The following is an 11,824-nucleotide window of genomic DNA, read 5'->3' as shown; positions in this document are numbered from 1 at the left end:
GATCATCCAGGATGGCACGAAATAATTGTATAAGGTAATTAATAAAAACGATTTTCTCGTTTATACATTTGGCAACCTTCTCTTACACTTTACTACATGCCTCTGCCCCTTTTTTCCCTGTTTATATTTTAATATTTTACAGAGGTTGGACTATTTTATTAAATTGTTATGTGAGTGGTCTCACTCCCTTGAGTTTATATACCGATGGGAAAAAAGTCAACAGTTAACTTATATTTATTAAATATACAAATTTAATAATAGGGTAAAATCATCCATCTCGTCAAAATTTTATCAAAATATCGAAATCTAGTACATTGTACAATGTGACTATAATCTCTACCTGCAATTAAAGTAGCCGTGCGCATAAATTCAAAGGATTGTGAGATAATGCAACCATGGATGTAAAAAGTTCATTTTCTTTTGACAATATAGCTTAAATAATTGTAAATTCCTGCATGCCATTAAAGTAACTCTGTGGGTGCCATTCAAACGATCATGAAATAATGGTATGCAAAAAGAATAATTGTGACATTGCTGACTTTTGTTTCATTCAAAAGCATTAAGAATAAGAAAGTCAAATAAAATCATTAAATTAAGTCATCAATGGAGCTTAGAGAAAAACTTAGAAATAGAGAGTCATGAGTAAGTTGGAAAAGGAAATTAGAAAATTTATATGGCATGAAAAAATCATACCTAGAGAGTAAATTTGAAATATTTGCCGACAACTAAATGAACCATGGCAATATAGGCAGAGAAGTCAGCCACAATATTTGACAATGAAATTCTTTGCCAACTACAATATGACACGTATGAAATGTCAAAATGATATGGCTGCTGCAAGTACTATGAATTTGATGGCTTCAACCTATCCACAGCTATCACTTCATGCTTCCCGTAGATTCCTATCTGGCGTGTAATACCTTCTTTATACAAAGGACTGCGATAACCCTGTTGTAAGGACGACGCATCACAATATAGAACGTTTCTTATCTCTACACTGTACAATACAGTTGGCATTCAGCAGGAAATTCGGATGGGATGACCTGAATCCTCTCCCTGTTTCTGCTCGCCATCCTTGTTAGGGAGCGAAGGCGAGTAACGCGAGATTTCGAAGTTGAATGCCAACAATTTGGCTAACAAAACTCATAGACTTCCTAGGTTGACGAGACTCCATCAGGCCTCCTGGATATTTCCATGCCCGACAACCCGAGACATTATTAATGCTTCTCCACAGAGGTTCCCTCCTGCACCTTTACATTCATCTGCATCTTCCTATACCAAGAGAATATATTTCTTGGGTTCTGCAGGTTACATTCTTCTCCAAACTCCAGACTACCCTTGTTCCAAATTCAGAATATAATGGAACCCTAAAGGAATTGGCGTGGGATTCATGCCGAAACCTGCTCTACACTAACAACGTCAAAAACTGGTTGTTCGGGCTGCGCCGCATTTCTGCAAACTGGACAAGTAGAATGCGAACGAAACCACATGTCAATACACTCAACATGAAAACTGTGCCCGCAATTCGGCAGAAGCCGGCCTTTTTCATTCTCCTCGAATTCGCATAGGCACACTGCGCAGTCCAAACCATCTCTGAAATTCTGAGATTTATAAACAAACATGGGCAAAGACACTACTATCGCAGAATCCAACCCCACATTCAGCAGCGTTGCCGGTTCTTGTCCCGCAAAATGAAGCCGACGACTCCTCGAAGCTGATCTCCGTCTGGAAAATCTAGAGGGCCGTCTCCAAATCCATCTGGCATAAACGTGCAGCAAAATTAGGACAAAAACAACAAGAACAAGAACTATTAAAGCCCATATCATGATTCTGAAACTGATGGCATATCGCGGCTTGTGGTAATCCTGATCGGGTAGATGAAAAGGATCTTCGGAGTCCATGGCGGAATCCTCAAACTCTCCTTTATGAAAGTTGAAGCCACCGAAATTTTCTGTCGAATGATGCTAGTCTGGGAGAAGGTAGAAGCCTCGGCCCTAGCCCACACTACTACTACAAATAACCACAGATTGTGCCTTCTCTCGTACTAGTTGGAGCTCGAGTCTGGAATTTTTCCAAATAGGCAACAGCTCCGATGCCTATATGAATCGAAAAAACCGATCCGATCATAGACCCAGGTTTCGACATTTGTTTTCCTGCCTGAGTGTGAAAGCAAATCGTGTCATAAGGCTGACAAAAGAAAAGTGAGGAAACCAATCTTGGAAAATATGCGGTATGGGTTGACACTGAGAGGTTTCATTTTATTTGGAATCTTGTCACAAACCAGAAAAATACAAACAGAATTTGGAAAATATGAGGTATGGTTTGACATTAAGAGGTTTTACTTTAATTAGATCCGGTCACCGTTCTTCACATTTGTTCAGTCCCTAAATTTCTGTATGATCCTTGTTCTCAAGCGTCGAGTCTGATTGGAATCTATTTCTTAAGATGCGCATGTAATTAGGTTAGTTGTAATCATCTCGTCTAGGGATAAACCAACCGATATTGTTTTTCTTTACTCATTTCACATTAGGGTTCCACTTTGGTTGTTCGTTTTGTTTTGTTTTGGGGCGTTTGGCGATTCAAGGCTTCAAACGTCGGCTCAAGATATGACCGTCCAACGTGTATCCAATGCAATACCATAGACTTTAGGACCTCTCCCACTGATTTTGCATCTAGGTGTCACATTCACGTGGTTGGTAGGCTGTTTCCTAAGTCACTTACCAATTTCATGACTTTTGCCACATGGACACCTAACCATCTTTGGACACCGACATGTAATCTAACTATGTTTTGGAAATGTAAATTTCCTATAAAGCTGGCATATTCTTTCAGTGGCTGATTGGGCATGAAATGTCCAATTGAATTCATGGCTATTTACAATTATGAAAGGAGTTGTGTTATTGTAGTTGTAAAATTGTGATTGAAGTAGGGGTACATTATCAAAGCGGTGGGACTCATGATAGCTTAAGTCACCATAGTAGATAATTAGACTTTTAATGCATTAAGTCACAAGAGTATATTATTGGACTTTTAATGCATTCATCTTATTTGTTTGGTTATGAAAAAGAATTTCAGACTGAAACATAATTAAATAGTTATAATGATAAGAAAAGAAAGAGTGTGAGATATTTCTATTATACACGTAAGTTTCGTAAAGCTGGTCATGTTAGTTTTATATATATATATATATATATATATATATATATATATTAAAATATTATTTTAGATTGTGATAAAGTCATCGATGTTTTATATATATATGTTAGTAATATTAAGTTAATTTGGTTTTGTATAATGAGTAATGCTATATCAAATGGTAGTGCAGGGTAAATAACATTATGAAACTATATTGTAAGAACATTATATTTTATGTTTTGTTGTTATATACACCGTGATTTCATATTTTCAATTTAATAAAAGAAATTAATACAATGACTTTATAGTTTTTGTGAGTTTGAAAAGAAGTTTATCATCCATCATTAATGCCATTGATACAATGATTTCATCACATTTAGTTTTAGTGTTTTTGGACTTGAGTCACATTGTGATGATGCAAAGGGAGGTGTGACTAATTTGAATTTATTTATTTTTAAAGTCTTGTTGCTTGAATCAAAATTTGAATGGTAGAAAAGGTGGTTATATTAGTAGCGGTGTTTAGTTTTTTCAAGTAAGATTGAAATGGATTTTAATATATGTTGGATGGATTCAAAACTTATTAATTGTTTAGATAAATATGGACAAATTCTTGTGTGTAGAATGAGTGATCTAAATAGTTCTTTTTAGTAAATTTTATAATATAATTTTTGTATTTATGAGATATTAAAAATTACTCTTAATTTCAATAATGTTTTTCAAAAAGTTATTGTTAATATTTTCTCTCAATAAATATTTCCAAATAAAATAACCTCATTTTTCATGCACTTTTATATGCCCTATTATTTTTACTCGTATGTTGGTGCCAATTTTTCATCTATATATATATATATTCTTCAACAATTTTAAGTAATATTACTTATCATATTCCCCATGTATATATCTATATTCTTCAACAATTTTAAGTAATATTACTTATCATATTCCCCATGATATATATATATATATATATATATATATATATATATATATATATATATATATTCGTCAACAATTTTAAGTAATATTACTTATCATATTCCCCATGATATTTGAGTCAATATATTTAACACATTCCTTAAAATTCAAAAGATAATTTTATTTTTACATCCCTTTACGGAATTTTTTGTCACTTGTACTTGTTTTTAAAATCTTGTTAGGTTGTTTAAGACATTGTATAAGGCTAAGGATAGGGAAACTTTTAGGGGCTAATATTATCAGGTTGGCTAATCTTCCATGATTTTTTCAGAAAAAAACAGATTTGACGATTTCAAATTTTTATCAAAATAATTATCCCAAATTTTATAGTATAAAATTATTTACGTTAAAAAACACTAATATTTTACAAATACTATATAAAATCATCATAAATTTAAATATTTTTAGAAAATCATTACCAAACATTTTATAGTTTACATTCCGGGAACCAATATAATTCACCAAAATTTCTAAACTATAAGATAAATTTCCATCCTTAAATTTTCCCACCAAAAGATTGCAAATGTATTAACTTCATCCTTCATTAAATGCTTCAATTCAAAAACAAAAACTCACAAATATGCATCTCATCACATTGTTAAATCATAGCTTCCCATCATGAGATCATAGCTTCCCATCATGAGATGATCCTAATGAGTAAAGGAGCCAATAGTCCAATATTATCATTGAATTCATGGCTATTTAAAATTATGAAAGGAGTTTTTATGTTATTGTAGTTGTAAAATTGTGATTGAAGTAGGGGTACATTATCAAAGCGGTGGGACTCATGATAGCTTAAGTCACCATAGTAGATAATTAGACTTTTAATGCATTAAGTCACAATAGTATATTATTGGACTTTTAATGTATTCATTTTATTGGTTTGGTTATGAAAAGGAATTTCAGACTGAAACATAATTAAATAGTTATAATGATAAGATAAGAAAGAGTGAGATATTTTTTTATACACGTAAGTTTCGTAAAGCTGGTTATATTATATATATAATTTAGATTGTGATAAAGTCATCGATGTTTTATATATCTATATATGTTAGTAATATTAAGTTAATTTGCTTTTGTATAGAGAGTAACGGTATATTAAGTGGTAGTGCATAACATTACGAAATTATATCGTAAAAAGTAGCATTATATTTTATGTTTTGTTGTTATATATATCGTGATTTCAAAGATTTTCAATTTAATAAAAGAAATTAATACAATGATTTAAGGTTTTTGTGAGTTTGAAAAGAAGTTTATCATCCATTAGTAATGCCATTGGTAACAAAGATTTCATCCACGTTTATTTTTAATGTTTTTGGAAAAGTCACATTGTGATGATGTAAAAGGAGGTGTGATTAATTTGAATTTATTTATTTTTAAAGTTTTTGTACTTGAATCACAATTTGAATGGTAGAAAAGGTGGATGGAATAATAGTGGCCTTTAGTTTTTTAAAGTAAGATTGAAATGGATTTTAATATATATGGGATGGATTCAAAATTTATTAATTGTTCGGATAAGTATCGAAAAATTCTTGTGTTTGGAATGACTGATACAAATTTTTTTTTAACTAAATTTTATAATACGGCATTTGTATTTCGGACATAAAAAAAATAAAATTTAATTTCAATAATATTTTTTAAAAAATTATCGTTATATTTTCTCTCAGTAACTATTTTCAAATAAAATAACCTTATTTTCCACTATATATTTAAAGTACTTTTTTTTGCAATTTTATATGTCGTATTATTTTTACTCCTTCTATGTTGGTGCCACACATATATATATATAAACTTTAAGTAATATTACCTATCATATTCCCCATGATATTTGAGTTAATATTATTTAACACATTCCTTAAAATTCAAAAGGTAATTTTATTTTTACATCTTTTTATGAAATTTGTGGTTACTTTTACTTGTTTTTAAAATCCTGTAAGATTGATTAAGAAATTGTATAGGGAAACTTTTAGGGGCTAATATTATTAGGTTGGCTAATCTTCCATGATATTTTCTGAGAAAAACAAATTCGACAATTTCAAATTTTTTTATCAAAATAATTATCCCAAATTTTATAGTATAAAATTATTTACCTTAAAAATCATTAATATTTTACAAATATTATATAAAACCATCAGAAATTTGAATATTTTTACAAAATCATTACCTAACATTTTATAGTTTACATCCCGAGGAACAATAAAATTCACCAAAATTTCTAAACTATATGATAAATTTCCATCCTTGAAATTCCCCGCTAAAGTATTGGAAATGTATTAACTTTATCCTTCGTTACATGCTTCAATTCAAAAACAAAGGTTCGCAAATATGCATCTCATTACATTGTTAATTCATAGCTCATTAGTTCTTACTTCCAATCATGAGATGATCCTAATGAATAAAGGAGCCAATAGTCCATATTATCATTTTCAAACTAGCCATACTTTTAGAAACACCTCTTTCTCCAAACTTTTCACTCAATAGAATTGGAAAAAATAATTATGACTTAGTGAAGACTTATGTATCCTTATGAGGATAAGATAAGATTTTTTTAATGCAAAGTGAGTAATGAATCTCAAGTATAGAATTTATTAACACAAATAGAATATCAAACTCTATGCAAATCTCATCATTATAGAAATAGTGGAAACTACAATGAAATGCATATGCCATTGTTAAATTCAAGATATGTCAACTAAAAACTCTTTTAATGAAAATGCCAAAGTGATAAATGTCCCTATAAGGGAAACATTTGAATATTTTAGCGTTAGGGTTAGATGAATTTCCTCTACTATAGTGTTAAGGATTGACCAAGTTCACTTGGCTCCACACCCTAATATTTTGGTGACTTGACATCATGACCTATCTACACCCATCCAATAAAATTTTTGGTGGATGAGCCACACCCCTCAAAATGTATACCCTAGTTTAATTAAAAAAAAAAACCGCTTAGTACCATTATATTAAATTACCTCTAAATCATTTAAAGAAAAAAGAACTATGTTGCGTGGGAGCGCCCCCCCCGAACCTGCTCCCGAATCGCGCTCTGGGCAGGAGTGGCTCGGGAGCGCGCTCCCTTAAAAAAATTTGCACTCCCTGGTCTGTTCCAGAGCGATCACTCCGGGAGCAATTCGCGCGGGGCCGGGAGCGGGTCAGCGGAAAAAAATTCCGCGGACCCAAAAAAAATTAAATTTAAAAATAAAAAAATTGGTTTTAAAAGGCCAATGGGCCAAAACAAATTCATTGTTACTCCATTGAGCTTGAGTTTGGAGCTGGAGCTGGAGCAAAGGAGCGAGGAGCAAGTGCTGAGGAGCGAGGAGCAAGTGCCAAGGAGCGAGGAGAAAGCCTGCAGAGGTAAGTAACTTAGTAATTTAGTTAGTTTAGCTGGTTAGGTAGTAATTTAGTTAATTTAATTTAGCTTTTTGAGTTTAAAAATCATGTATTTAAATCAAATTAATAAATTAAATTAATTAATCCCAATAAATTAAATTAACTTGCAGATTCAAGAATCAAAACCCTACAAACATCAAACACCATGGACCTGGCTATATTTCTTGGCATTTTCCTCTTCCTGGTCCCTTTTATGGTTATTATGGTGCTGGAGAGTAGGAAACGGAGGGGCTAACCTCAAACTGAAGAGGGAGATGAAGAAGCCGGAGAAAGTCAAATGGGTGAAAACCTCGGTGAGGAGGAGCTGGAGGAGGGTGAACATGATCCTCAAAAAACTAAACAAGACCAAACTCCATTGTGGAAATATGTTAACAGGGCTGAAACAGGGAGAGGGGGTGGAACCACTAAATTTCATTGCCCCCATTGCAACACTGATTACACAGGTTCATACACCCGTGCTAGAAGACACCTCTATGGGAAAAGGCCATGGGATGGAGAGAAACAAATAGGAATCAAAACTTGTACAATGGTGTCAACAGCGGAGAGAGCCAAATACATAAGGGAAGAGGAGGAAGCCCAATACAGAACAAAAAAATCAAGGGGTTTCTTTGAACCAAGCTCACAATCACAAAGAACTCCTTCAGCATCCTCCCAAGGCAGTGGATATGGACATGGACACACAGGCTCATCATCTTTAAGGGGTAGAACCATATCAGATTTCCTTGATGAGGGGTGTAGGAATGATGTGGATTCAAAAGTTTACAGGTTTCTCTATGCATGTGGGATACCATTCAATTTTCTTCACTCACCTTATTGGCACAAAATGGTTTCTGCCATAAATGATGCCCCTAAAGGATACAAGAGCCCTGGGTATGACAAGGCAAGAACCGTTGGCCTTGATCATGAAAAAGCAAAAATATCACATTCTTTGAATAAAATGACAAGTTCTTAGACTGACCATGGGGTGTCCATTGTATCTGATGGATAGACAAATGTAAAAGGCAAGCCATTGATAAGTGTTCTTGCTGTGTCTGTTAGTGGTCCCATCTTTCTAACTACACATGATAACTCAGACAAGTTCAAGACCGCCATCAACACTGCAGAAGCATTACTTGAAACAATTGAGCGTATTGGCCCATACAATGTCACCCAAGTCATCACTGATAATGCTCCTAATTGTAAGGCAGCAGGAGCAATTATTGAGGATAAATACCCCAACATATTTTGGTCTGGATGTTTGGTTCACACATTGAACCTTCTGTTGCATGATATTGTCAAAAAAAAAATGAACAATACCAATGGATTGGTAATTTGTACAAGAAAGGCAAACAAATGATAAAATTTATTATAAATCATAGCAATACCCATGGCCTTTTCCGCAGTCACTCGAGATTGGAGTTGCTGAAGATTGCGAAGACTAGATTTGGTAGCTATTACCTCACCTTCAGGCACCTGTTGAAGGTAAGAGAGGCATTAGCTAGCATGGTATCAAGTCCACATTGGCAGGTGTTAAAGGAAAGGGATACAAATGTAGCTGACATGGCAGGTTTTGAAATGGTGGAGGAGGCCGCTCTTGATGGGCAGTTTTAGACAAGTGTGAGGTAGGTATTGGATTTCACCAAGCCAATTTATCACATGATTTGGTTTGCAGATACAGACAAACCAATGATTGGCGAGGTGTAAGAGCAAATGGACACCATGTTGGGGGAAATAAAAGACATTGTTCATAATAGAGATCCCAACTTGTACAAACTGATTCATGATTGTGTGTGTGAACGGTGGAATAGGCTTAACCTTCCACTACATTGCTTGGCGTATATCCTTACGCCAAAATACTACTCTACATCTTGGTTGGGCCAACCTATAGCAGGGGGTGGGGTTAGGACCAAACCCCATTTAGATCGAGAGGTAACTAAAGGATATTTGGAAGCATTAGAAAAGTTGGTACCTGACAGGGAGGAATGTACAGCTGTGCACCTTGAAATAGGAAGATACTTCAGTGGCACTGGTTTGTATGGTAACTTCCACGCAATGGACGACAAAGATAAATTTGAATCTCTCACATGGTGGGAAACATATGGCGGCCACGGACTTTTGCCAAAATTGGCAAAAAAGGTTCTTTCACAGGTTGTAAATTCTTCTTCTGCAGAGAGGTGTTGGAGCACCTACAGCTATATACATAATGTGAAAAGAAACAGACTCAATGAAAACCGAGCAAAAAGCTTGGTTTATGTGCACTACAGCTTGAGGTTGTTGAGTCATTACTGTGATCGGGCTAATGAGGATCCCACATATAAAATTTGGGACAATCACCTAGAGGATGACAATTTGGAGGATGGTATTGTACATATTGAAGAACTAGAAGAGGAACTTGTAAGGGATGAAAATGAAGCAGCTGCAACAACCATGCCACCTCCACCTCCACCATCCAGTAGCAATGCTCGAGGTCCGGGTCTTGTTCCTTTGTCACCACCTCCATCTACACCCTCGCGTGGAGGTTCTAGTTCTGGTCGTAGGTCTGTGCGGGAGACTCCTAGAAGACCACCACGACCTGCTTATACTCCTGGAGACTCTCGTGGCAAGGGCCACATGTAGATTTACAGTTTACTTGTCTTTTTTAGTTTCTATTAGACTTTAGTTTTCATAACTGTTGAGTTTTGAGTCCTTGACTCTTGACTCTTGACTCTTTCATATCATAATGATATTTTTTGTAAACATTATATCACTGTGACAATGAAAATTTGAAGTTTGAAGTTGGGCCTTGGCAATTATAACTCATTGGTAATGATTGTGAATTATGAATATGATGCTTTGTGAAAGACTAAAGTTGTTTCATTTCATCTCATTATTCATGTTTCATTTTATAATTTTTTTAACATTTCATATCATGTTAACAGTTAGAAGTTAGGACTTAGAAATATCTTCGATATTACTTCTTGTAATGGTTAAACTTAGCTTACAAGTACAACTTTGGTGATCAATGATGATAAATGTTATTGAATTTTCAATTCTGAAAGCTTGAAGTTGAAACTTTAAGATTGAATTTGATGAATCATGATTTATAAGACTCAATATGTTGCAGTTGTAATATGTATTTTACTAACTTGTGGACATGGTTGATGACAATTATAATTTCTAGATGATTGATGTGATATGGTTCAATGATCAATCTATGTTTTTTATTTTTATGTTTTTTATGTCTAATTCATCATTCTACATGTTTTTGTTGACATATATGTATCAAAAATTAAAAAATATAATATATATATATATATATTTAAAAAATCGCTCCCGGATTCGCTCCCAAACCGGGAGCTTCTGAAAATGGTCACTCCCGCTCCCCGCTCTCGCTCCCGCTCCCAAGTAACATTGAAAAAGAATATAAACCCAAGCGATCTGATATCGGTTTACTAATGAAACCTAAATGCCATTTACATCAATGTCTCTTCTATTTTAGAGTGCTAAAGCACATGACAAATAACAAAATGGTTTCGTGGGAATAACATTATGATATAAAAATCCAATCACAATGGGTGGAATTACTATTTTCTATTGTGAAATGATAAGGCTAAGTTAAACTGAAAAAAATAAAAATCATTAGGCTGGTGAGAAATTACAACAATACATTGTTTTTTCACAACAATTGCAAGTGAGTGAGTTTATAACATTATTTTCTATTTCTATTGAAGTGTTAACAATATGTATCGCAACAATACTCATTCACGTTAGTCTCCATTAGAGAGCCATCTTGTATCTAACATCACTTCCAAAATATTTGTGAAATTCAAGTGGTCTATGGAGAAGTGTGCAACATAACTTAGGTCATTAAAATATTGGTGTAATTGGTCCATAAATTTTTGTGGATATTCCACTCACTACTTCATCACAACACATCTGATGAAATTATATTTAAAATACGAAATATACACAATGAGGGTTAATTTCTATTTAGATTTTTGGATTTTTTAATTATCATGTTATGCAATAGATAAAATGTGGATAGAATAAATAACAACGAAATAAAATTCATAAACTAAAATGAACACAAGATATGATCCAGGATTTTGGGAGAATACCCAACTAGAAAGTGAGGCTACTCTAGTCTTTATTTCTATGAATGGAAATGGATGCAAGAACAAAGTAGTGAGACATGTGGCCTATGGGATGCTATAGTATATAAAATTTATATGTTTTCCCTTTCTCTATCCACTCTCAGCTACTCTTCTCATTTGTGGAATAAAATGCACTCTAATAGAATGCAACCTCTTTTCCTCCTAGTTGCCGAGTTATAAATGAGCCTAATAACCTACTAGCAGTTAATTTTTAC

General features: G+C 33.8%; 1 pseudogene; it reads right to left on the bottom strand.

Moving 5' to 3' along the window:
- Positions 1 to 1,388: 1,388 nt before the first annotated feature.
- Positions 1,389 to 1,901, bottom strand: LOC149161642 (RING-H2 finger protein ATL2 pseudogene; annotated as a pseudogene).
- Between the last annotated feature and the right edge of the window lie 9,923 nt (positions 1,902 to 11,824).

The sequence above is a fragment of the Pinus tabuliformis genome, chromosome 5_2, assembly GCF_031772625.1.
Source record: "Pinus tabuliformis cultivar Carrire ecotype Pingquan chromosome 5_2, CPIR1, whole genome shotgun sequence".
Classification (NCBI taxonomy): domain Eukaryota; kingdom Viridiplantae; phylum Streptophyta; class Pinopsida; order Pinales; family Pinaceae; genus Pinus; species Pinus tabuliformis.
Note: the sequence above shows the minus strand (reverse complement) of the source record. Positions and strands in the feature narration are given on the sequence as shown.